This window comes from Mytilus californianus, unplaced genomic scaffold (genome assembly GCF_021869535.1).
Source record: "Mytilus californianus isolate M0D057914Y unplaced genomic scaffold, xbMytCali1.0.p SCAF_20, whole genome shotgun sequence".
Lineage (NCBI taxonomy): Eukaryota > Metazoa > Mollusca > Bivalvia > Mytilida > Mytilidae > Mytilus > Mytilus californianus.
In genome coordinates this window covers 8,186,582-8,213,116 of record NW_026262669.1, presented here as the reverse complement: position 1 = coordinate 8,213,116, position 26,535 = coordinate 8,186,582, and positions in this window count along the sequence as shown.

Sequence of the window (26,535 nt, the reverse complement as noted above, 5' to 3'; positions counted from 1 at the left end):
TACCAATTCCCATGATATTATCATTAAAACCGAGAGGGTAGACTGACTGTAATTTTTTAATCCAATTTAATTCAATTATTTTCCGCGATCGTACAAACTTTGAATGAGATTCACCAGGCTGCTTATTTACTACTTCTAAAGGTTGAACTGCTAAATATTTAATAGCCTATGATTGTGCTTCTTGACGTTTTGATAAATGATACTTTTGAATTTATTGGGTCTTTTAAAACGATACAGATGTTCTTGAGTGCGTTTAGATAAATATCGTCCTGTTTCACCTACGTACTGAATAACTAGCGTACTTTCCTTTTTCGTTACAAAAAAGGGTTTCAAACGAGTTACAGCAAAATAATTTGCAATGAGATTTTTCAAAACACCATTTAATTAAATATGAAAACTTTTTCTTGATAAGATTGTGTGGAAGTGTAGTGTAGAGAGTAGAAAAATCATAACTGTCAACAGAATTCAAAGAACCATCAAAAGCATGTATTTTATCTAAAACTTCTTAAGAATTTTTAACACTCCAAAAATAATTAATACTATTATTTTCATAAACTTTATTACAAAAGTTTATAACAAGTTATTTGATAGTAGTAAGGAAGGTAGTTGGAAGCACTGTCAGATTAGTGGTAGAACACTGACTAGATGCGGAGATGAAACGAAATTTAAATGGTTGTTTGTGTAATTTAGGTAACCAGTACATAGTCGGGACTTTCAAATGTTCGGAAGAGGCTTTAAGCTGGGAAGTGGTAGTGATATGCTTGTTTACAATATGACTCTCTGTTGAGCGTACGGACCTGAATGTAGAAGAATTGATAATTTAATTTTGGAGAACTTCCGTGTAGTATATGCGTCACACCACCACTACATTATTGGCTGCTTTGGCTGCCGGTACGAACACAAACAGCTTTGCGAGTATTTGGGGTTTATGTTTTATTCTAGAAAAGGGTATATCATGAACATTATTATTATTTTTCAGAGTTGTTTTCAAAATGAGATATACGAATATCAACAGTGTTTATAATTTTATTCAAATAACTGTCTAGAGATTTTTTATCAGATTTTTCACGTTTACACCAATTTTTACAGTACGGAGACAGAGCGTCTTTGATACATGACGACACTGTTTCAAATTTGATTGCATTGTATTTTTTTTTATTTTTTTTTTGTCGTTCAGTCGTTGCCTCATATTTATGAAGTAATATGCAGTTTTAACAAGAATTTTGAAGATTTATTAACATTTTAATTATATGCATTAATATTGTGCAGTTTATAATAAGATAATATACAAAGTATTCTATTTTAACCTCGTGTTTTAGAAGTATGTTTCAAAGTAGAGACAAGATGATTGCAATTGTATCAGCAAGAGTATTTGAAATAACAGATTGAAACCCTCAAATGCCGTTTATGTTATCATATCTGAATAATGAAAAAGTGGAAAAGAGCTGGCAGTAAAATATTGTTATTGTCTTATTCTTGTAAACTTGAAATTAAAGAAGCTATCGAAACATTTTTTACTCGTGAAATTGAAATGAAGGATACAACATGTACAATATACGCAAGAAGGTTTCTTATTCAATGAAACACATAAAACATATTGATAAAATCATGCATTTGCTATCACATTCAAGCATTTCAAGTGGGAAAATCAGTGTGTGAAACACCACTTACATGCTAAATCTAGTTGTAAACCAAAATTTGGCATACAGTTTAATACTTTTCAGTTTTGGGGTTTTTGGCACTAAGCGTAAAGGTAAAGCTTGAAAATCCACGCGGTCGCATAACATTTATAAAGTTTCATTATTTTAGGACTGGGTCAATACCAAGGCTGTTGGAAAATTCATCCCCAAGGATATCACCAGCTCAGTAGTTTGTATACCTACATCATTTATAGCATATCTTGTATTTTTTATTTTCCATGTATTAATTTAAAAATTATAAAGAAACTAAGGCTCGAGTTCTCTCAAAGCGAAGTTGACGTAACATTGAATTTATTTTTATTTGTAATCCCCTTTTCGGTCATATAACTTTCTCGAGTATCGGTATTTACACATCTCTGGCTTTCTATGGAAGGTAAAGCAAGAACAATGTGCCAGGCGCATAAAATTTATGCAGTTGTAACTTTCAATGTATACATTACCCTTATCTTAACCCTAACCCTAACCTGTAACAAATGTACTAGGTTTGAAGTTGATTAGACTTCAACTTCGTGGTGAACTTACTTAAATCAAAATAGAAACCTGACATACGTCAAACGAACAGATTGACTGACGCACAAAATGAAAAGCATCATGCGCCTTAAGGCTCAAATTTGAATCCAGAATGTCATTAGCATACACATTCCTTAAACAGAAAAAATCTAACGTAGGAATTCAATACGCTTCCAAAGATTAACTGCTGAGATAACAGTAAAATATGAAACCATGAATTTGAACATGTGTTTAAGGATACCAATCTTTCGTTTCTGAATGAATTGTTTTTATTTCTTTTGCACTACCGATTTTGTTCCTACCAAATCCCTCAACCTTCTAACAGATTACAATTTACAAAGTAAAAACAACATCCAGACTAATCAGTTATTTATGAGTGTCAAAATGCTTTTTTCAGGTATGCATCTTTTCAATGATAATAATTGGTTAGAATTATGAAAGGTGTTTTCTATGACCTTGGAATTAGCAATTAAAATTACATTTGAGAAAAGCAAGGCCTGATGCGCTAAATTCAATATTTGTTTATATGCTACCAACATCATCTTTTCTAACAGGATATTGAAAAGTACAGGTATGAACAATTGTTTAACTGTTGGCTGACAGTTTTCCATGGCTTTATATTCTATACGACCGATAAACTCCTGAAATATTCAATGAATCGACTAGTAGATAAACAACATTGCACTGAGGAGAAAAGAATTTCCCGAAGTATTTGATATAAATTGAATCTTTGATATACTTTTTGATTACAAGATATGTTTTAAAATTAAAACAATTTCAATAATCAAAATAATGGAAAGTATTGAACTTTGTAAAAATATGTATTAATGATGAACAACAATAAAACATATAAAATAGGTACAGTATTATATCTTCAATATGTCTCATTTAAATTGCTTCTAATTTTGTAAAGTATAAAAAAATACTGAGTTTTCATATGAACAAACAACTTCCAATTTAGAAGACTTGAAAGGGCAATTAGCACAGATACGTTTCAGATAATAAAAAACAAAGTTAAATAAAGGTAATGACAAAAACGCTCGATTGCGATAGATCAGTGATGTTGAATTGTAATAAAAAGAAAGATTCAATTGATGCCCACGCCGAAGAAGGGTTAAAATTCTGTCATTAGTTTTAAATGAAAAGAAAATCAAAAACCTGATAATATGCACACTTTTCTGTATGTACTAGCACCATCAGTAGAAAAAATGTTAAATTTGAAACCTGAAGGAGGAGAAAGCTGCACAAACAATGTAACCCGCATTTAAAATGGACTGATCAGAACAGTCGAAACTGTTAAGGTCAATACGTCCAAGTAAGTTACAACCATGTAATTAAAAAAATAAAAATATCAACATTTGACTTAACTCTTTTTTATTCATTTATAAGTCCGCTTGAACAATTTTTCCTATATCATGTATATACACATAATATTCAATTTAAAAGATAAAAAGACTAAAAGTTTGTTGTTTTGTACATTAATCAGGCCGTTTGATTTCCTGTCTGGATTGATTCACATTTCGTCATGTCGGACCTTCTAAAGAGGTATGGGATGTTCTCATTGCTTAGGGCCGTATTGTGCTCCATGTTTGTTTACATCTATGTCATTCGATCACTAGTGAAAAGTTGTTTCATTGGCAATCATATCATATCTCCTTATGTAATACAAGGTCGAAAAGTATCCGAAATTACATCCGTGCTTGCATATGCAGTATATACCTCTAAGATAAGGTTATTATGAACAGTGATACTTACGGATCCATTGCATGAAAAAATTTGTACATTTATCTTTGCATGCATGTTCTTAGCTTTGACCCTTGGTATTGGGAATGTGTGACCGAACCTGATTAACATAACTCGCCTACCATGTCGACAAATTTGACTTACCTGTGTTTAATGTTTATGAATTTGTCATTCCTTTGCCTTTTCTTTCAAATGTTGCCTCCATATCGAAATGTTAACCAAGATAGGTCCAAGCAAACATATTGTTTGCCATCTTCAGACTTTTGTAAAGCAATTGCTCATACCTTTAATTGATTGTGATCGTGTTTTTACACGACACGCATTTCTTTGCACATGCGGCAATTTGCAGTGATCAACTTATTTACTGTTATAAAACTTTAGAAATCGTTTAAATTAAGAAAAATATCTTCTCATGCAAAGCTTTATGTCCTTTTAATTGATGAGCTCTTCAATGTTTGTATGAGGTTTTGTATTTTAAAATATTTTGGCCTCGAGCATCGCTGAAGAGGCATTTTTTGGTCAAAATGCGCATCTGTCACAGTAAAACTGGTGCCGTTTATATTATTTTTTAGGTAAACATCTGAAAAAAGTCAAATTCATGATGTTGGAATATTGAGAAAAATGAAAATAATGCTAAAGCATATATCACCATTCCATAAAATCATAGAAACAAAGAATTGATTGTTAAAAAAGTTACTTGTAGAAAAGAGTCGTACAATTTCAAACAATTGACAAACATGAAGTGGCTGCACGTCAGATGTAAACAAATTAGTTACACACTACGACTCATTAATATCAAGCTAAAGACAACATATGAAATCATAACCTATAAATGAAGACATTACAAGTTTAACAACTATTTTCCTGGTACAATGTTATATCTCAACATTATAAAACTGCAGACCAAATATAAAAACATTCCTTTTCATCGAAGACAAGAAATATCAATGAAAGTTTCCTACCCAAGGTATACACGACAGGCAGCTGGACGGAGTCAAACGGTAAGTACAACAGCTTTTGATGTTGTCGCCGCTTGTCAAAATATGTATAATTGTTTCCCTAAATTTAATGTATATAATTGTTTCCTTAAAGTTAATGCGTATTTCTAAAAGGCTATTTTATATAGAAAGTATTGTTCTTATAGATCTACAAGTTATAATATAAATGGTTCATAAGGCGTAAAACTATAGAAACACACTTTTGCCACTAATTACATGAATTATGCATATCTCAATGCTCTGAATGTGTTTCAATATGTACGGTAGTTAAACAAGTTGAACTCTTCACACCGGTCACAATGATATGTGTACTCATGTCTTTTCTTTTATTTTCTTTTGTAGAATAAACTACATAACAAACTACTATAGTATTTAAGCTTCCAGAGACTTATTTGTACTAAACTAAACTCCGATTATCCTCCATCCCTTTGGGTATTAAATTGTATACTTTTCCAAGCTCGCAGAAATGTGTTACTGAGTATCAAAATAAACTGTTAAACATAGAACATATAGAAACCAATAATTATATTGTACTAAATAATATAAAATTCCTGGTGTGCTTATGCATTAATGTTTTGGTATACCACTGGTTTATTCAATAGGGATTTTGAATCAATATATTTATATTAAATTTAAGATGTCATAAAAATGTCATCGCCTGTTAAAACAGTCATGCAGCGAATCAAAAGAAAACTATCTTTCAACTTATAAAATACAACACTTTCAAACGGAAAAAATAAAATTAATTCATAATTAAAAGCAATACTTCGTCTTTTTGGTATAATATCCGTTGTATTTTATCACATATATACAGCACACTATAGATAATTATTTCGACCAACCGAACCAATTGACTACTAAGTAACGTAACACATGATTATCGTTTTCGTTTTTATTTCAAGAAAACTGATTAAAATTTAAATGCCGGAAGGTTTCGCTACTACTTTAATGAAAGACTGTAAATCACTCTACAATTTCGACGGTGAGCAAAGGAGATATGTATTGTATCTTCTACAAAAAAGTGATCGATATTGTCAGTGCATATTAAAACTCTAAACTGAAACATATTTTAAGTAAAAGTAAAGCAAATCACATTTTACGCTTGAATCGGGCTCGTTGGTGATCTGTATATGATTTTTTTTTTATTATCTTTGTTTCGTATTCTATCTATAATATCAATGATAATGGTTATACTTCTCTGAGTAATTAATTTGTGTTATCCCTCAAATAATCGTCTTCTTTTGTTTAATATAACATTGAATGTACAATGATGCTGGATGAATACCTTATATTCCAACAATACAGCATAGACCCTCGACAACATGAATAATAAATAGTAACAACTATGCTTACAACATATTTGATTACTAGATAGCTTCTTCTCTTTCTTGTGTTTACACAACTTTAGAATAAGTCTGAGTATAGCCCGACTTAATTCAATCACATGTTATTAAACAATGTGAGCTACAATTCTTGTTTTTGATAAAATGACGAGGAAAATTCCATTCAGTGTATTAGAAATACTTGAATGATACCCGATTTTGCTTTGAAAATACCCAGTAACTGTTATAAGATAAACTAAAAATGGTTGTTTGTTGTTGTAGCTGTGTTTACTTTTTTATTGTATTATGGTTAGGCTGATCAAAATAATCATGCATTAAAAAGATAACGAGTTTATTTAAGACACGTACAAGAGGGACAATCATCAGGTCCATTGGAACTAATTTTATACCCATGCTTACATGACACTACATGTCAATATATCAGCACACTGGCCTAGTTGAATATGTGTCGTCTTTCCTGTAAATATAATTAAGATAGTTTAGTAGATATAACAATTTCCTATTGCTGTTATGTCTTGCCTTGATAAATAGACGTTCAACTGCATGAAACAACCAAATTATACTTTTTTACTTATTTGGGGAAATTCAAAATAAAAAACTGTTAAATAGAAAAAAGTTAAATCACACAAATACTGAACTCCGAGAAAAATTCAAAACGGAAAGTCCCTAATCAAATGGCAAAATCAAAAGCACAAACACATCAAACGAATTGACAACAACTGTCATAGTCCTGACGTGGTACAGGCATTTTCTTATGTAGAAAATGGTGGATTGAACCTGGTTTTATAGCGCTAAACCTCTCACTTGTATGACAGTCACATATATATATTCCATTATATTGACAACGATGCGTGAATAAAACAAACAGACATAATAGGTAAAAATGTCAAAATAGGGGTACAGCAGTCAACACCGTGTACGAAGCGAAAGATACCAAATGGATATTCAAACTTGAAAACAAACTAACAATGCCGTGGCAAAAAGCGAAAAACGACAAAAAGACAAACAACAGTACACAAAACATCACCAAATTAATAAAGACATCATAAACATTATGATATAGTCTTAAGAATGTTTTGGTATTTTTTTTTTTGACAATCAAGAAACTCTTTATCCTATTACAGTGAATTATGTATCTAAAAAACACATTATTCAATGTCGTGTGTACTGGAGCTTTTAATAAGTGCATTGCATCATGTTGTTGAATTATATTATCAAAATATCATTGCTGTTTATTTCAACAGAATTGGCTTCAATAAATCAATTATTATAATAAGCTTGAATGGACCAGAACATTTAGTAAACAACACACTAATCATGCTTATGGAATGGGCTTGTTTTACAAACTTGTATATTAAGTTTATATTTGATTTGTAGTCTAATAGTTAGAGTACAATTTGATTAATACAAGTACATACGTATATCAAGACCACCAATTAGGTCTATAAAGAGCATTTAACAAGTTTAATTCAGAAAGGATACACGTAATAGCATTTATTATTGTAAGTTGTTTCATGTCATTACATCATTTGGTCTTAAAGCACAGCCATACATGTAGGATACAAATTTACTAAAAAGCATGTATATTAGTCGTCAGAATATGATATACATGTATAATATCATTTATAATTTGTGCATATACCATGGATGTGGTCATTATTGTATAGATGTTGATTATAGACCATAGATTCAATCAATAAATATTCATTTATAGACCATGTATTTGGCCGTGACCATGTTTTTGGTAAATAACTGTTATTTATAGACCATGTATTTGGTCAATACAGATTGATTATAGATCATGTATATAATTATAGACCATTTATTTGACCGTGACCATGGTTTTGGTCAATAGCTGTTATTTATAGACCATGTATTTGGTCAATACAAATTGATTATAGATCATGTACATGTACATGGTCAAACGATTTTAATTATAGGCCATGGATTTGGTCAATAGCAACAGACCATGTATATATGTGGTCAATGGAAATTGATTATAGATCATGTATATGCCTATTTGGCATAATAGTTTTATTAAAGCATGGATTTGGTCAATTGCTGTTATTTATAGTACAAGTTTTGGTCATTGAATATTAATTACAGACCAGGTGTTTGGTCATTATGGTCATTACATGGTAATGTTAAACCATGTTATTTATCAAAGACTATGTGTTTGCTCAATAAATGTTTATATGGACATACACTTTGATTTTCATTAAACTTATTGAGCTCATTTATTTTGATAGTATTTTGTATATTAGGAGGATGCCTCCAAAAAAGAAACATAGCGAGAGGTAAGCTAAAAGGCAGAAAATGGATCAAAACATTCAAGTGAATGCTATAACGGAGGCAATCTCGGTAGCTGTTACTGCCAAAGTTATGGAGAACTTAAAAGACAATGGCATTTTGCCGCGATCTAGTCAGACAAGAACTATCCCTGTTGAGATGGATGTCCATGTACATGAAGGTGATTCATCAATACCTAATAGTATAAGTGCAGGTGATCCCACACAAAGATTGTCAAACACGACACAAACTTCTAGCTACAATTCAAGAGAAAAATTGTCATGTTTTGGCACTCACAATACACAAAACATTGTTCACATTCCTGCACAGAGCTTGGTTGCAGGTTTTAATTAGGTTAACCATGGTACAGCAACCTATAAACCAATAGGTAGACTCTTGTTTAATAAAATAAATTCTAAACTTCAAGAAAAAATGAAAAATAAGAAGTTTATTGATATGTCAGACATCCTAGTTGACCATCATCCTGCTAACTAGATTTCCATTTAGCTGTTCAAAATAAGAGGGTGGGCCTGACATCTGGAAAAAAAGAGATTGATTAGCATAGAAAGTCGGACAGATGCATTTAGCATTTTTTGTTCCGTACTCAGGAAGTTTAACCCCACTCAACCTACTTTAGCAGAGGATTTAGCTATATATATGAATTTGATTCGACAAATTCAAAAGGATAGTGGCGACTGGTATTTTTATGATGTTAATTTTAGACAATCAATGCAAAATGATAACACACTTTCTTGGAGTTATGTTGATCACATTTTACATACTAGGTCCCTTAACAGATTTATACCCACAGTTAACAATCAAAACCCAATGAAAAGGACTCACACATACAATAATGCGAAGCCCTTTCCAAAAAGCGCCCTCATAGAACATGCCACAAATATAATGAGGGGCAAATTTGTGAAGGAACTTGTGTATAATCCCATATCTGCAGTATCTGTTTCAAATGTCATTATATGTCCCAATGCTACAGGAATAAAACAACAAACAGATCATATGACAATGGGACATCCAGAAGAAGTTTTGAAACCACAGCTCATATACAACGACCTGCAGCTGCTGCAACCAAACCTATACAAATTTAAATTACCTACTCCTATTAAGACAGATAGATTGAAATTTCATTTGCAAGGTTATGACTCAGAAAAATCATTTTATCTTTTCAACGGTTTTAAATATGGTTTTCGATTGGAATATAATGGGCCAAGATCAAAGTTTAATTGCTCTAACCTGAAATCAGCTAAAAGCAATACATTAATAATTTTAAATGAAAATTAACAAAGAGGTTAATTGTCAAGGAATTATGGGCCCCTATTTAGAAAAACCTTTTTTAAATTTGAGGGTTTCACCATTAGGTCTTGTACCTAAAAAGGCTGAATCATCTTGGCGGTTAATTCATCACTTGTCGTACCCAGACAAAAAGTCTAATTCAGTTAATGCTGGTATTTCCGACGAATCTGCTGCAGTGCATTATGCAGGCATTAATGAAACCATACATGAAATAAAAAAACTGAGTAACCTCAAATATCAGGTTTTCCTATCCAAAACCGATATTAGATCGGCCTTTATAATCCTTCCAGTTTGTCCGACAGATTATGAATTGATAGGTTTTAAATGGAATAATAAGTTCTACTATGATTGTTGCCTCCCAATGGGATGTATGACCAGTTGTAAAATTTTTGAAGAGTTCAGTACTGCTTTAGAAAGGATAGCATTGACGAAATCAGTTATCACTTCAATGGTGCATATTTTGGATGATTTTCTGATCATTGAGAAATAAAAAGAGGATTCAATTTCCAAACACAAGGCGTTCATCAATTTATGTGAAGACTTGGGGGTACACTTATCAGCAGAAAAGACTAAACTCCCCTCTCAAATTATGGATTTTGTGGGCATAACATTGGACGTATATAACATGTATAAACAAGAAGCTCGTTTGCTACTGGATAAGATAACAAAATGTCGATATCTTCTGGAAAAGTTCTTACATATGAAACGTTGTACATTAAAAGAACTACATCACTTATTGGAGTGTTGAATTTTGCTTGTTCTGTTATTCAATCAGGACGTGCATTTTTGAGAAGGATGGTTAATTTAACAATGACTGTATCTGATTCACAAAATCACGTTTATCTAAATCGGAAGATTAAAATCTAAAAAGATGACATGAAAATATGGCTACAGTTTTTAGATTCTTTTAATGGGAAATCAATGTTTTTGAATGAAAGCTTCATGTCAAGTAATACAATGGAACTTCACACTTACACTGCACAATCTAAAGGCTATGCAGGCATATACAGGTTAAAATGGTTTTATGGTCCATTCCCAGAAAACTGGAAAAACATCAATATAATGACCTTGGAGTTTTACCCTATCATCTTAGCAATTGAGTTATGGGGGCCAATGTGGAGAAATCACTCTATACTATTATTCACTGACAATGATGCACTGATTTCTGTGATTAATAAACAATCAACATCTGATGGCCAAGCAATGAAAATGGTTAGATACATGGTTTTAAGATGTTTTCAATTTAAAATACTGTTTAAAGCAAAGCATATGCCCTGGAAGAAGAATATTTTTTTGCAGAATGCCTTTCTCGTTTACAGGTAGAACAGTTTTTGAAAATAGCCCCAGCTGCTCAACAAAAACCGTGCTTAGTTCCAGATCTATTCCAGCCACAGAACTTTTGGAGTACGTTAAAATCTTAGCAAACGCAGCTCTAGCTCCATCAACTCAAGCTTCTTACAGACGCGCATGGAAAAATTTTGACTCTTTCTGTGCAAAAATGATAAACCAAAGACTTCAGCCATCACTATCTGTAGTTACAATTGCATTGTTCATTGCCTACATGTTTAAAAAATCATATGCACCTAGTACAATTTCAACACATCTATCCGGCATAACCTATGTTCACAAAATGATGTCAATGCCATACAACACTCAGTCGTTGAATAGTATTACATTAGTTGTCAAGTGTATATATGATCAAGTTGTGGTCAAGGCAATTATCTTATTTGCTTTTTTTTCAACTTTCTCTAGAGTTGGAGAGTTGGTGATATCAAACAATGCCCCAAACGATAATGTTCTGCAATTGCACGATGTTTCATTTTCTTATGTCCAGGGCAAAACTGCAGAAGTCCAGGTTTGCTACCGCAAATTTAAGTATAACGTTAGAGGAATTCCAAAGACTATTTCTTTTTCACATGGTACCGCAATGGAATCAGCAGTCGTAGCTATGGTTGAGTACCTTGAAGTGAGACCCTATTCCGTACTCACAGAACTATTGTTTTGTTCTGTTGATGCCACTCCATTGCATCGTCCAGACTTTGACACACTTTTACATAAATGCCTAGCATCTTGTGGTCTGGATAGTTCGAGATACAAAGGACACAGGTTTCGCATAGGAGCAGCAACTGATGCTGCCGAGAGAGGCTTATCCGATTCACAGATACGCTCAATGGGACGTTGGAAGTCTAACGCATTTCAAAAATACATAAGATCCCATTTAAATTAATAGGCATTTTTGGTACCTGCTTGGGCCGGTACAACTATTTTTATGGGAATATATATGAATGTATCAGCCTCTCTGCGTTACTTGCTTGGGCCGGTAATTAGCAATCAATATGAATTTTATTTTTGGTAATTCTCCAGTTAGTGTGTCATCATATAATAAACATATCATTTTATGCAGTAGTTATAAAAGATAAAAGGTTTCAACGCATGAGGCTATGTTATTTTTAACAAAACTTAACTGCTTGGGACGTTAAGTGTTTAGTGTCAATTGCATGCTATATTCATCTTTACTTAACTATAATGCATACATTTACAATAATATATATATGTTTATTTGTGGTTCTACTGGTCTATTTAAATTATGCACAATAGATTTTTGTGGAAGGTATTATTGCCATTATTTGCTTACAAGGACACTGTCCGTAAATATTACAGTACTTGCTGGGGCTGGTATTGTATTTATACTTATATGGTTCAATTGGGACTAATAATGATCAGGCATTAAGCTCATAGCTTTATATTTCTGCAAGTGCTTGGCCTTTGTAGGGTAGGAAAGACTTATTTTATTGCATCTTTCCTGGTGGCTTAGTTGACCCCTTTTCCATTTGTTTTTTATATACATGGTGATTTGATTTGGCTAATTATGACATTTTTGGCTTGGCTTAGTTGACATCTTTTCTAGGCCAAGATATTGTATTATGTAATATGTTATGTAATATGTTATTATTGTTTTTTTATGTATTTTCATTCATTACTATCTTGTTGTACAGATGTATATATATTGTGTATTTTGATATGAAAGAATTTTTTACGAATAAGTAAAAATTTTGCAATTTACTTTCTAGTTACTCCATTCATTTATACATTACTCATATGATGTCAAAAAGAACTTTTCGACGAATTCTGACATTTATATCTTATCAGATGGTCTGTTACGGTTGTAGAAGGATAAATTGATTGCCATTATTTGCTTACAAGGACACTGTCCGTAAATATTACAGTACTTGCTGGGGCTGGTATTGTATTTATACTTATATGGTTCAATTGGGACTAATAATGATCAGGCATTAAGCTCATAGCTTTATATTTCTGCAAGTGCTTGGCCTTTGTAGGGTAGGAAAGACTTATTTTATTGCATCTTTCCTGGTGGCTTAGTTGACCCCTTTTCCATTTGTTTTTTATATACATGGTGATTTGATTTGGCTAATTATGACATTTTTGGCTTGGCTTAGTTGACATCTTTTCTAGGCCAAGATATTGTATTATGTAATATGTTATGTAATATGTTATTATTGTTTTTTTATGTATTTTCATTCATTACTATCTTGTTGTACAGATGTATATATATTGTGTATTTTGATATGAAAGAATTTTTTACGAATAAGTAAAAATTTTGCAATTTACTTTCTAGTTACTCCATTCATTTATACATTACTCATATGATGTCAAAAAGAACTTTTCGACGAATTCTGACATTTATATCTTATCAGATGGTCTGTTACGGTTGTAGAAGGATAGAATAAAGGCAAGTTATTTTGATAACTTATTTAATGCAGATGACGGAAATCTTTAGCTTTATTCTTATTTAACGTTTGCCTATCAATTTGGGGAGTCCCTTCACTAATTCTTGTGTTGCAATATTTACACAACACGTCACAGTTTTACACATTCTCGATAACCAACACGATCGATAATTATGTAAACAAGATTTAATTTGGGATTTTATTAATTTTCCCTCCCTCAATCCCCTTTTTCAACTCCTTTTCTTTTAACTTAAACATTTGTTTTTTTATATACTGGGTGATATGATTTGGCTAATTATGACATGTTTGGCTTGGCTTAGTTGACATCTTTTCTAGGCCAAGCTATTGTATAGTGTAATATGTTATGTAGTATGTTTTTATTGTTTTTTTATGCATTTTCATTCATTATTATCTTGTTGTACAGATGTATATATATATTGTGTATTTTGATATGAAAGAATGTTTTACGAATAAGTAAAAATTTTGCAATTTACTTTCTAGTTTCTCCATTCATTTATACATTGCCCATATGATGTCAAAAGACGAATTCTGCCACTTACATCTTATCAGATGGTTTGTTACGGTTGTAGGAGGATAGCATAAATATATTTAACTAGGAAGATTTTAACTAAACAATGTACCTGTATGCAGTCCATTTTTGGCAGAACATGTAGGCCCTTTACAGTCCCTATTAGTTAAATCTCTTGATAATTGTACATTATGCGAAAGTGGTTGATGTAAATATTTCCCATTGATACGCTCAGCTAATGACAAATGAACTGTTAATGACTCATGAAAGGACATGCTTCCTGACGGTCCATTAATTATTGTACTTCCGCCTGAACTATGTGTTCCCATATTACCACTGACTATAGTATTATGTGATGATTCACTACCATATATAACGTTCTTTCCTTTAATGGATGCTGATTGACTTTTCGTCACGGATACTATATCTGTTAATAAAATGAACTAATGTTTGTATGAAAGACACATGTCGGATATCATTAAAATGATTTTAATATTTAGTATAGCATTGGCATTACAGAGTTGCAATCTATTGATATCACGTCGTAGTATTTAATTTAATAAATGAAGAGACATGGCCGAAAAGTCTGCATGAGAGCATTTAACTCCAACTCGGACACGTAATTCTAACTCGTAACCGACTTTGCCAAGTTGTTGCGATTCCCTCAATGCATCATTCTTAGCAGGTTCTAATTTTAAGATCTCTGAATTGATATATCACAGAACAAACTGTGGAACAGAGAAACCTATCAACCTTATACACTATACAGGATGCACCACAACTGTTATATAAAAAACAACATACAATACTCCTAAAACAACTTTACACTGACAGACGGGACATTCTTGGCCAGACACAGTCCGTAAGGAATATTTCATTACATCCAAAAGTATCAAAACACAATTCTTTCATCAATGAATGGTGAACTTGTCCTTTTGAAAGTAGACAAAAATGCAATTGAAACATGTGATAGACATTTTTGAATTGTTTGCCTATATGAATGTTTGTTACCTCAAATCTGACTCCAATTGATACTGAACTAGTAATACGTCATTCATGTGTGTATTTCATGTACCCTTGTGTGTCTTGATTATTTTCTAATAGAACATAACACCAATGTTAACAATCAAACAAGAGCAACATGTTATTTGCAATTTTTAATAATTGTACAATTCTATTAATAATGTAAGTTAAATTTTACTAGAACACACCCGCGAAATCGCTGGCATTTAGAGCGTGGTTGAAAGTATGTAAACTGTTGTAGGATGAATTTTTGTAAAAGATTTTATGACTGGAGAATTTCAAGAAAGGTATCAAAAGGCATAAGTACTTGGGGACAGGACAATTTTTTTAGCCCTCCCCCTTTTTTTCAAAATCCGTTATTTTTTCTATTAATTTCAATTATTTTCGCGTTTTTCTGTATACTTTGAACAGACATATACTATAATCTATATATAATATATGACCGCCGTTGATAGTAAACTTAGAATTGATAGTAAATAGCAAATACACTTTATTATAGTATATTTATGTTCATAGTATACAGAAAAAGCGAAAATTATTGTCCTGTCCCAAAGTACATTGAAAATTATGTTTAATTTAAAACAGTTCTAAACGGAAGTCTTGTCTATGACTTAAAAGTCTGTCAAATGACGGAAACAATATCCGGACGCCTTTATTTTCGTTTTCCTCCCAAAATATCCCAAACGGAATAATCATAAGCGAGGATGACAAATGCTACTATGCATGGTACCTATAGGACACAAAGGCATGATGATTAAATTATTGTGGAAGGAAGAGAAGCGACACACAAAATGAGGTCTTCTCACTCACTTAATAGTATAGATGTACTTATAGATTATGTAGTGGTACTAGAACTAATGTCTTTTCAACTTGATACCTGGATGACATATGTATGTCACCATATAATGTTTCCTTTGAACTTAAATGAGAGTTATAATCGAAAACAATAGCTGACCATTCTGTTTTTATTCCCTATTGTTTTCTTCCATTTTGTTTTATAAAGGATAGTTATACTGTCAATTCACCGGACTACTTTTTATAACTTGTTTACGGGACCTCAGTAGTATACAGGTTAAACATATTCAGAAATAAAATAAAATCAAATATGTGCGCATAAATATTCATCACATATGTAATATTGAACAAATGTACTTGTTATCCAGCTGACAATATTCTGGCAACATCCGAATCAAACCACTTAACCAATTTACCATGTTTACACGTGTCAAAGTAACATTAGGAAATTAATGACAAGTGATTGAAAGTCAACAATAATAATACAATTCTAGTTATAATGTAGGTTAAATGTAATGTCATAGATTACCTTAGCCGTATTTGGCACAACTTTTTTGGAATTTTGGGTCCTCAAAGCTCTTCAATTTTGTACTTGTTTGGCTTTATAACTATTTTGATCTGAGCGTCACTGATGAGTCTTTTGTAGACGAAACGCGCGTCTGGCGTATTAAATTATAATCCTGGTACCTTTGATAACTATTTTTATAGACCATGTAGTGATACAAGAACTAAGGTAGAAAATATGTTGGCAAAGTTCACCAATGATGGTTTTGATTGCTCTAACAGAATAGCTTGTTTGGCTTTTAAAATGTCAATTAGGTTTCCAATTTCAAAACCTTCGCTGCGAATAAGGCAAAAAGTAAAATATGATTTGTTTGTTTGTTTGTTTGTTTGTTTCACACATTTACGAAAAGGGAAATGTTTTTTTTTTCGATTAGTAGTTAGTTTGTTTCGGTTTCGTTTAAAAAGCTTAGAAACATTGCTGATGTGTCATTGGTTTACAAGTCAATGATTCCACCTAATTTATTCCGTATGCATGCAACTTTAAACTGAATCTTTAGTGCAGATAAGCTGTCCGTGTGATGTTGGAAAGAAAAGAATGTCAACATTGAAAAATGTAAAGGAAGTAACCATGAATAACCATTTCGTGAACTGATCCGGTCGACAAAAATGTTTTTCGTAAACAGGTAAAACGAGGATTTAGATATATATATTTAATCTATAACATGATTGCATGTGCTTTTCTGTCTTTTCATATTCATATGTATGTTAATGTCTGGTTCAATGACTATCATCTCTGTGGATAACTATACGGCGAGTAGTTTTAAATTACCTTTATAATGTTGATATATTAAATGAATCAATGCATTGTTAATTGATTCATTTGAACATTTGTGTAATTTGATATACGTTTTAGTACGATACAAATCAAATATTTGAATTTTTATCAAAGAGATGTACAGGAATTTTGCAGCTAATGCCCCTTTAAACATAGAATATAAAATACTCTAATTGATTCAAATATTATATAACCATTTAATATTTTATATACATAAAAGTGGAATAGCACGTCGGCAGGTATATTATGACAGTTGTTGTCCATTCGTTTGATGTGTTTTGTCATTTGATTTTGCCATGTGATTAGGGACTTTCCGATTGAATTTTTCTCGGAGTTCAGTATTTTTTTTTATTTTACTTTTTATCCTTTGATGGCACACGTTACCCATCAAGCGATTCTTATATTAAATATAAACAGCACATGTGGTGGTAAATAATAGTAATATTGATAATAGTAATATGATATGGAACATTAAACATTACTGTTAATAATGTTTACACCCTTTGTTCTTTGATAGTTGTCTCGTTTACAATCACAGAACAACTCCATAATACTTTATTGAGGGTCTAAGCTCTAGCTTTCCAAAGAACTGAAAAACTGACTAGTAATAACGATCGATCAATTCGTTTCTACAAACCTACAAATTGAGATGTAGTTTTCATTGAAACAATAGTTAGTTAGTTTTTTTATATACAAATAAGAAGTTGTAAAATGATTGCCAATGAGAAAACTACACATATATCCACCAGCGACCAAATGACGAAGACGAAAGTAACTATAGGTCGCCGTACGGCCTTAAAAAATTGTTTTGAAATAATTTCATGTTATTGAAGCTTCATTATGAATCTGACTCATGAATTGCAGTTTTTCTTACGAAGCACAATAAGCCGAGCATGGTATGCAGTTGAATCCATTTGAAAATTAAAGACCTATTAACATACCATACTTGGTAAATAAAGGCAACAGTAGTATACCGCTGTTCGAAAACTCATAAATCGATAGAGATAAAAACAAATCCGGGTTACAAACTAAAACTGAAGGAAACGCATCAAATATAGGAGGAGAACAACGACACAACAAAAACACAACATTAAAATGTAACACACACAGAAACGAACTATAATATAACAATGGCCATTTTCCTGACTTGGTACAGGACATTTTAAGAAAAAAATGGTGGGTTGAATCTGGTTTTGTGGCATGCCAAACCTCCCGCTTTTATGGCAACGTCAAACACAACACCAAAACGACAACATCACATGACAGGACCACAATACAAATAAATGTGAGAACATACAGGACAAAGAAACACACGAATAATAGCTAACAAAAGGTACTAGGCTTAAAATTCAATACGCCAGACGTGCGTCTCGTCCACACAAGACCAACCAGTGACGCTCAGATGAAAAAAGTTTGAAAGCCAAAACAAGTACAAAGCTGAAGAGCACCGAGGACCAAAACTTCCAAAAGGTTGTGCCTAACACGGCCAGGTTTTCTGCCTTGGACAAGAACATCCTTATTATTTAAAATAATTTATAATTTTGCAAACAGTAAATTTTATAAAATGACTATATAATAGATATACATGATAAAACCCAAGTGGGTTATAACTACAGAATAAAAACGGATACATTACATAAAACAACTTAATCCAACACATAAAGAAATACACAGCCGAGTTAGCAAAAGCCTCAACGCACAAAGTGACGTCACATTTGATAACAATGAAATAGAAGGTTAAAAAAGCTAAACAAAGATACAGGGTTAAGGGTTAAGGGATATAAAACTGTTTGTTTGTAGTTTTCCGTATTTTTTTCTTGTTGCGTACCTGTATATTCACAAATTGGACAACTTCCAATTTGAGTCGTGGTGGTGTATCTGTGGATACAAGATTTAATGTACGAAACTTTTTCAGGACAAACCTTCGTAAACTGTTCATACGTCATGATGGATGGACGGACTTCAGTCACTATATAAACAGACGAAACTATACTTTATATTGTGTCATAGATCAAACTTATTCGTTCAGTGTATATTAACTTGTTTTTGTTATTGTCTTTTCGATCGAGTTGAGCCATTTCAATTGATATTTTATTGTGTGTATTTTTATGTTGTAATGTTATACCACTGTTTCAGGCTAGGGGGAAGGTTGGATCCTGTTAAAACGTGAAAACCCGCTGCATTTTTATGCACCTGTCCTAAGTCTGGAACCTGTTGTTCAGTGGTTGTCGTTTGTTGGTGTGGTTCATAAGTGTTTCTCGTTTCTCGTTTTTTATATAGATTGGACCGTTTGTTTTCCTGTTTGAATTGTTTTATACTAGTCTTTTTTGGGACCTGTATAGCTTGCTGTTCGGTGTGAGCGAAGGCTCCGTGTTGAAGGCCGTACTTTGACCTATAATTCTTTACTTTTTACACATTGTGACTTGAATGGAGAGTTGTCTCATTGGCACTCATACCACATCTCCTTATTTATATTTAATGAAATCGTTTAAAATATCTGCAATTCTGTGTTATCCTTACGTTATCATACTCTATCCTTTCTGCAATTGTTGTCAAAAAATATTATTCAATTAAGTCGGCTTAATTGTTTGTTATTTCACAATGATATCATACTTTAACTTTGTTTAAACCTGTTTATTAACTTTTGACTTTAATTATTTATCCCTTGTAATTTTTTATTAACTGTGTATTTGCATTCAGGTGTCACAGGTCAAATTTATTCGTTCATTGTGTGTTAATTTACGTTTATTGATTGAGTTGGGCCTTCCAATTGATTTTTTATAGTGTGTGTTTCTATGTTGTGATGTTATACTATTGTTTCAGAAAAGGGAGAAGGTTTGGTACCATTAAAACGTTTAATCCCGCTACAAATGTTTGCACCTGTTCTTAGTCAGGAATCTGATTACAGTAGTTGTCGTCTGTTCATGTAGTTCATACGTGTTTCTCGTTTTTATATAGATTAGACCGTTGGATTTTCCGTTTGAATGGTTTTTTTGAATGTTTTTGGGGCCCTTTATAGCTTGCTGTTCGGTGTGAGCCAATGCTCCGTGTTAAAGGCCGTACTTTGACCTATAATGGTTTACTTTTATAAATTGTAACTTGGACGGAGAGTTGTCTCATTGGCACTCATACCACATCTTCATATATCTATATATGAGGGTCTGTATGGGGTTTACAGAATAGAGAATAATGGCAAAATAGGCAAAATAAATGGCAAAATAAATAAAGAATAGAGAATTATGGGCAAAAAATATGAACAATACAGAAACATGACCTAAAAAAAAAAATACAGAAATTAAGGACCCATCTAGACCATCATCTATCCATCAACAGATCCATCCATCTTGCTAGAAGGGTAACAACGGAACTAATTTAAAACAACGATAACATCAATAAAACAAATCAAATCAATTTTGCTTTCGCAATTTCTCATTTTAGTACTTATATCAAATGCCAATACTACAGGGTAAGACGTTTTCTAGCTTTGTTGAATGCACACATTTCCGCGACTTTACATTAATCAAATAAGTATTTTTCATGAACACGAACCATCCTTGAGGCTATTACAATATTCTATAAATAATATTCTTATAAAAGTACTGTCTTTTCACTTCACTCCATGTCTAAACAGCATATATTATTCTAATCTTTTGAATTGCAAAACCATAATGTTTTTTATGAGTTTTAGGGAAAATTGTTTTTTTTTTTTGGAATTTCGGATTTTAAATTCGTGTTTGATTTACCCTTCCAACAGTTTTATTAGAGCGCCACTCATGCGTCCTTTGTAGGTGAAACGTTACGCGCGGCTGTCGTATCAAGTTATAAGCCTGGCATCGTTGAAGAGTCTAAGCAGGAAAAAGAAAAAAACATAAAAAGAAAACACTACTTTCACCTGAACGTGACATCTTAAACACAATTTGTATTGGACTTCCATTGTCCATACGTCGATTCACCCGTCTTGTTCTGTTCCAGATTCATGCAATCGACTATTTTCTTCTGAGACGGTATATATTCGTAATACAGTTATGGTTTTTGCTCTTCAACTTCATACTTTTTTTACCTTTTTAACTTGTTTTTATTCGAGCGTCACTGATGAGTCTTTTGTAGACGAAACGCGCGTCTGACGCAAATACAAAATTATCCTGGTATCTATGATGAGTTTATTTTGAACATTTGAAAACAACTGAAATCTAATTAGTTTTAGAGTTATTTTTCTTTAAATCTGTCTGTTACTTGATACTTTCATTTGACAAAAAATATAATTATAATCAGGATCTCTGTTTATATGAAGCTTTCATGTATAGCGTATGATGCATCAGACATCTGCATTTTAGTATTGTGAGATATCTTATATTTTTTTAGTGCACAACTAAAGGGAAAAAGACAAATAAACTTTAAGAAAATGCATTTTTTTTTCAAACAGGTAATTCGATTAACCCCATTAAAGGGTCAAGGGAATGTTCTGATTATGCAATCTATTTCAATATGTTATCTTCGTGTCTTTGTATTATGTAAAAGTAGACTGGTCCTCTTCCTTGTAACATACGGGTATCTAAAACACTTATATCTATCAGAGTCAAACAGATAAAGGACAGGGAACCAGTCTATTGTCAAAGGTACTAGTCTAATATTTGTGTACGTCAGACATGCGTGTCGTCCACATAAGTCTTATCAGTGGTGCTCGAATCTAACCAGTTTGAAGGCAAAAACCAATAAGAAATTCAATAGCATTAAAAACAGTGAAATTTAACCATTTTAAATATCAGCATTTAAAACTATTAAATATGTGTTTGATTTGTTTATTCACGATTTATTTATGTAAGCAACTATTCTTATAATTGTGGCAGGTAAAAAATAATTTGAATGGTTATGGATGACTTATTGCCTTGTTGGAATGAAATGTTTATCTGTCACTTTTTTAAAATGTCTTAATTGCAGTATTGCCATGAAAACAAGTAGGTTTAACATGGCTAATATCCTTTTAACACTAGCTCTAATCTTAAGTCACATAAGTCTCTGACATACCAAACAAAATAGCAGACTACATCTGTAAGAAATGAAAAATCATGGCCTCTGATAATGACTCACAGCTTTAATATGATGGAAGATGTTTAGCGAAAAATTTATTCGACTTGGTTGTTTAAAAGCATAAAAGTTGTGTTCAATTTGTTTTTACATTGAACAAGCTCTAGTTAAGTAATGTCAGTCAAAATATTCTGTATATTATCCCTTCACGGACATTCCAATATTTTTTTTAGGTCCAGAATTAGATTTTAATACGTATTCAACTTACAATAAATTAATCCATAATGTAGTAATAATATGAACAACATGTGATTGAGGGGGACCAAAGAACAAATTTAGAATTTTTATGTTATTATAAAGAAAATTATGAATGAGGGTATAAAACAACTTTGAGGTCTAAGAACACCCCTTCAGAAATCCCTTACTTTTCATTGTTTTATGCTATCTTTATTTTTACTGTGTTAGCCCTAGAATCTGTAATACCGAAATTATAGCACCGTTAAAGACATACAATCTTCTGACTTTGCTATCACATCACTATATTGTTGTCCGTTCATTGATATATAAAAATAAAAAGATTCGGTATGATTGCCAATGAGACAACTCTCCACAAGAGACCACAGACACAGCATTTAACAACTATAGGTCACCGCACGGACTTCAACAATCAGTAAAACCCATTACACATAGTCAGCTATAAAAGACCCCGAAATGACAAATGTAAAACAATTCAAACTGGAAAACTAACGGTCTGATTAAAGTACAAAATAAATAAAAACAAATTTGATATACAGCAACATACGACAACCACTGAATTACAGGCTCCTGACTTGGGACAAGCACATACAGAAAGTGGCGGGGTTTAAAATGTTAGGGGTCGCCTAACCCTCCCTCTAACCTGGGACAGTGGTGCAACAGTACAACATATGAACAAACTATAACAATCAGTTGAAAAGGGCTTAACTCATCAGATCGATACAAAACACAAAGCAAGTAACAAAACATGTGGACGTGGCAGGGTACTTATACATCCCCACAACAACAAGATACTAAGTTTAGATCTGAGAGTACTCGAAGTTTCTGATAGCTAGTTCAACGCCATTAACAACTAATAAAAAAATATCTTGCATCTAAGACAAAAAAATCAATCAGTATACATCCACTAGTCAATGGATTTAGCGTAAAGAGGTCATTAATAGTCAATGAAAAACATGACCTTGACCAAGATACAGGTATCTACAGATTGTAGAGCCATGATTGTGCATAAGTAAATATGTATGAAGTCAGCAAAACTACTAGATTTAACTGTGACATGATATAGTACTTCTATCCGGATGTTTTCTCAAATCAAAACTATGAAAGTGTTTTATTTATTTTTCGTATTTTTATATGAATTATATGAATAAAAGGAGAATAGTGGTATGCGTAAACGAGACATCAACCCAACGACCCAAATGACATTTAGAGTTCGTCAAAAGGTCTTATACAGTAGACAGAATTTTATCCAATATGTGAAATTCTAAATCGACCAGATTCTTGAGACAAATGGTTAATATCTGTCAACTACACGGAATTTCTAAAATGTAGAAAATGAAAACGAAAACAAAGATCATCTAAGTATTACTTTATTTTATATGAAGAAAACATCTTTGATTGTTTTTTTTTAATTTTTTTAATTTTTTTTATGAATTAAGCTACATCTTTCTTTTTTACATTTCTCTAATTATTTATCTTTGTCGTTTACAGTTATCATTGTTTTATGTACTTCATGAAATTGACGAAAGAAAACATGGATCTTGTATATTGATAGTTTCTCTTCAATTGTTTATAAATTGCTGTTTGTATTTTCTGATAATTATGGCTTTGAAAGCCACTGATTGAAATGTGTTAAAAGTATTTTTGATTATTGTGGTCTATCAAATGTATGGAGATCCCATTCTTATTTTTCCTCAGATTGGATGATGAGTACAATTATTTTCTAGTCGGTAACATTTTTAGTTCAGAAAGGAAAACAATATTACCGCAATATTGCAAAAAAAAAAATGCAAATACTTTAAAATACAATCAGCTTTTTCATCAACTGATATTATTGTATTAGAAAAACTCGCAAGATTTATTATACATGTTTTATCGATCGACGTCCCTCCTGGTTAGTTAAATTGTGTTAAACAATTGAATGCACTGTCTTTGTTTCATATTTGTTTACGCATGCACTTTTATTATTGTATTATAATTATATACTAATTTCTCTGAAACATTATGTTCACGAGAATAAAACTATTCTTGTTCGTACTCTTTATAAAAACCCCGAATCCATGTATAGGAACAATAAAGATAACTTTCATGGTTTGCATTCGCCTACAGCCAATTAGGGATTAAATATTGGTTTTTTTTCCGCGAGTAGTAGGAGGGGGTAGTGAGTTCAAACTCCGGCCCGATGGAAACCGAAAAACTTTACAATTAGGCAGATTTTAGTTATTTCCATGTAGTTTATTAGTATTTGTGGTCTTTTTATATCGTTTTATATGAATATCTTAATGTGTATATTATACTTATTTATTTATGCATGTATGTTAACTCAAGCTGACAAAATTAAACTATTACTGGTTTATATTTCTTTTATTTGAAAGCCCCGCTATTTGTAAACAGTGTACTCGTGGTCAAAACCGTAATATGCTATAAAATATGAAGTTCACATTATAATGAACAGTTGTCCTTAATTTCAAGTTGATGAGACCACATCTTCATGATAAACTACTTAAACCAAAAACTTAACAAAATATGGGGCGGACTAACAGAACAGAAAACGTACGGCCCCCTTATATCGTTGGGGGGGGGGGGGGGGCATAGAATATTACAACCATAATAAGCTCTTCAAATAGGAAATTAAAGCGTTAGTTTCTTCATTGTTAAAAGTTTAAGTTTATACATATGTACTCAATACTTGACTTTTACGCATCATTATGTGTATCTATTTTTGTCATTAATTTAACATTTCCGTCTATAGGTACTATCTCGTGATTTCGATTGTTAATTTTCTTTGTTTGAATCACACAACTATCAAAGTTTAAGTATTTTCTACAATTGCTATAAAATTGGGAAAGTACATTGTACACGTTGTTTAATTCGGTGCGATATAGAGCTTCACATATTGCAATGTTCACTCTAGATGTCTTCTAGATATTGGTGTCGTTTGGTTGCTATCTAGTCGGTATATCTTTATACCTAATCATTTGTAAGTTTATCATTAGATTAACAAGTCTGTTTTATTGTGTAGATCTACTTTGTGAATATCGGTTGTCGTTCGGTACAAGGCAATTCTAAGATATATGAGCTTATCAAAAAATTAAACAATCTTCATAATAAAGAAATATATTTTAAATCTGTACAAAATTATGTCCCACATTTTGATTGTATGTCCGTTTTCTACATCGTATATTAATATAAGGTTAAGTCATGCATCTTTATATATTAATTCTCTGATCTTTCAAAGCAAACAATTTATCATTTACTGCCAATATCTCCATAACCAGTCATATAAAAGTGTTTACTTTACCGACAAAAATAATTTCAAAGAAATCCAAATACCCAGGTCTCGAGCAAGACTGTAGGTGATATATCAGGGACAACAAACTTGCTGCTACCGTCATAACCAGTCAATAAGTGTTTAATCTTACACCGTTTTATTTGTCTTATAGTTTTTAAAGTTACTTGATTTAAAATGAAAGTTGATGAAAAGTAAATGCCAATATTACTATTTCTCAAATAGTTTTTTTTCACATCATTGGAGGATGATCACAAACGTATGTATATGCGTAACATGTCTTGGTATAAAAAAACACTAAATACAAATGCATTCAAGGCATGTTATATTATGCCAAGGATGGTCATTTAACATCAATTAATACTTACCATCAATGTTAGCATCATGCTTTCCAGAAATACTTAAAATTGATATGATCAATACTAGTTTCTTTTTCGTTTTTTTTTAAAGGTAAAAATAGATGACGTAATCGTGATAATAATAGACGACTTAAAATACTACTTTTTGTTGGTGATACCAATCTCAAATGAGAAGCGCTTTTTGTATAAGAATAATCTCTGTAAACGGCAGTTAACATTAAATGTTTTTATCTGTAGAATTGAATCGGACTGGTATAAACAGCGACATTTTCTAGAAAAGC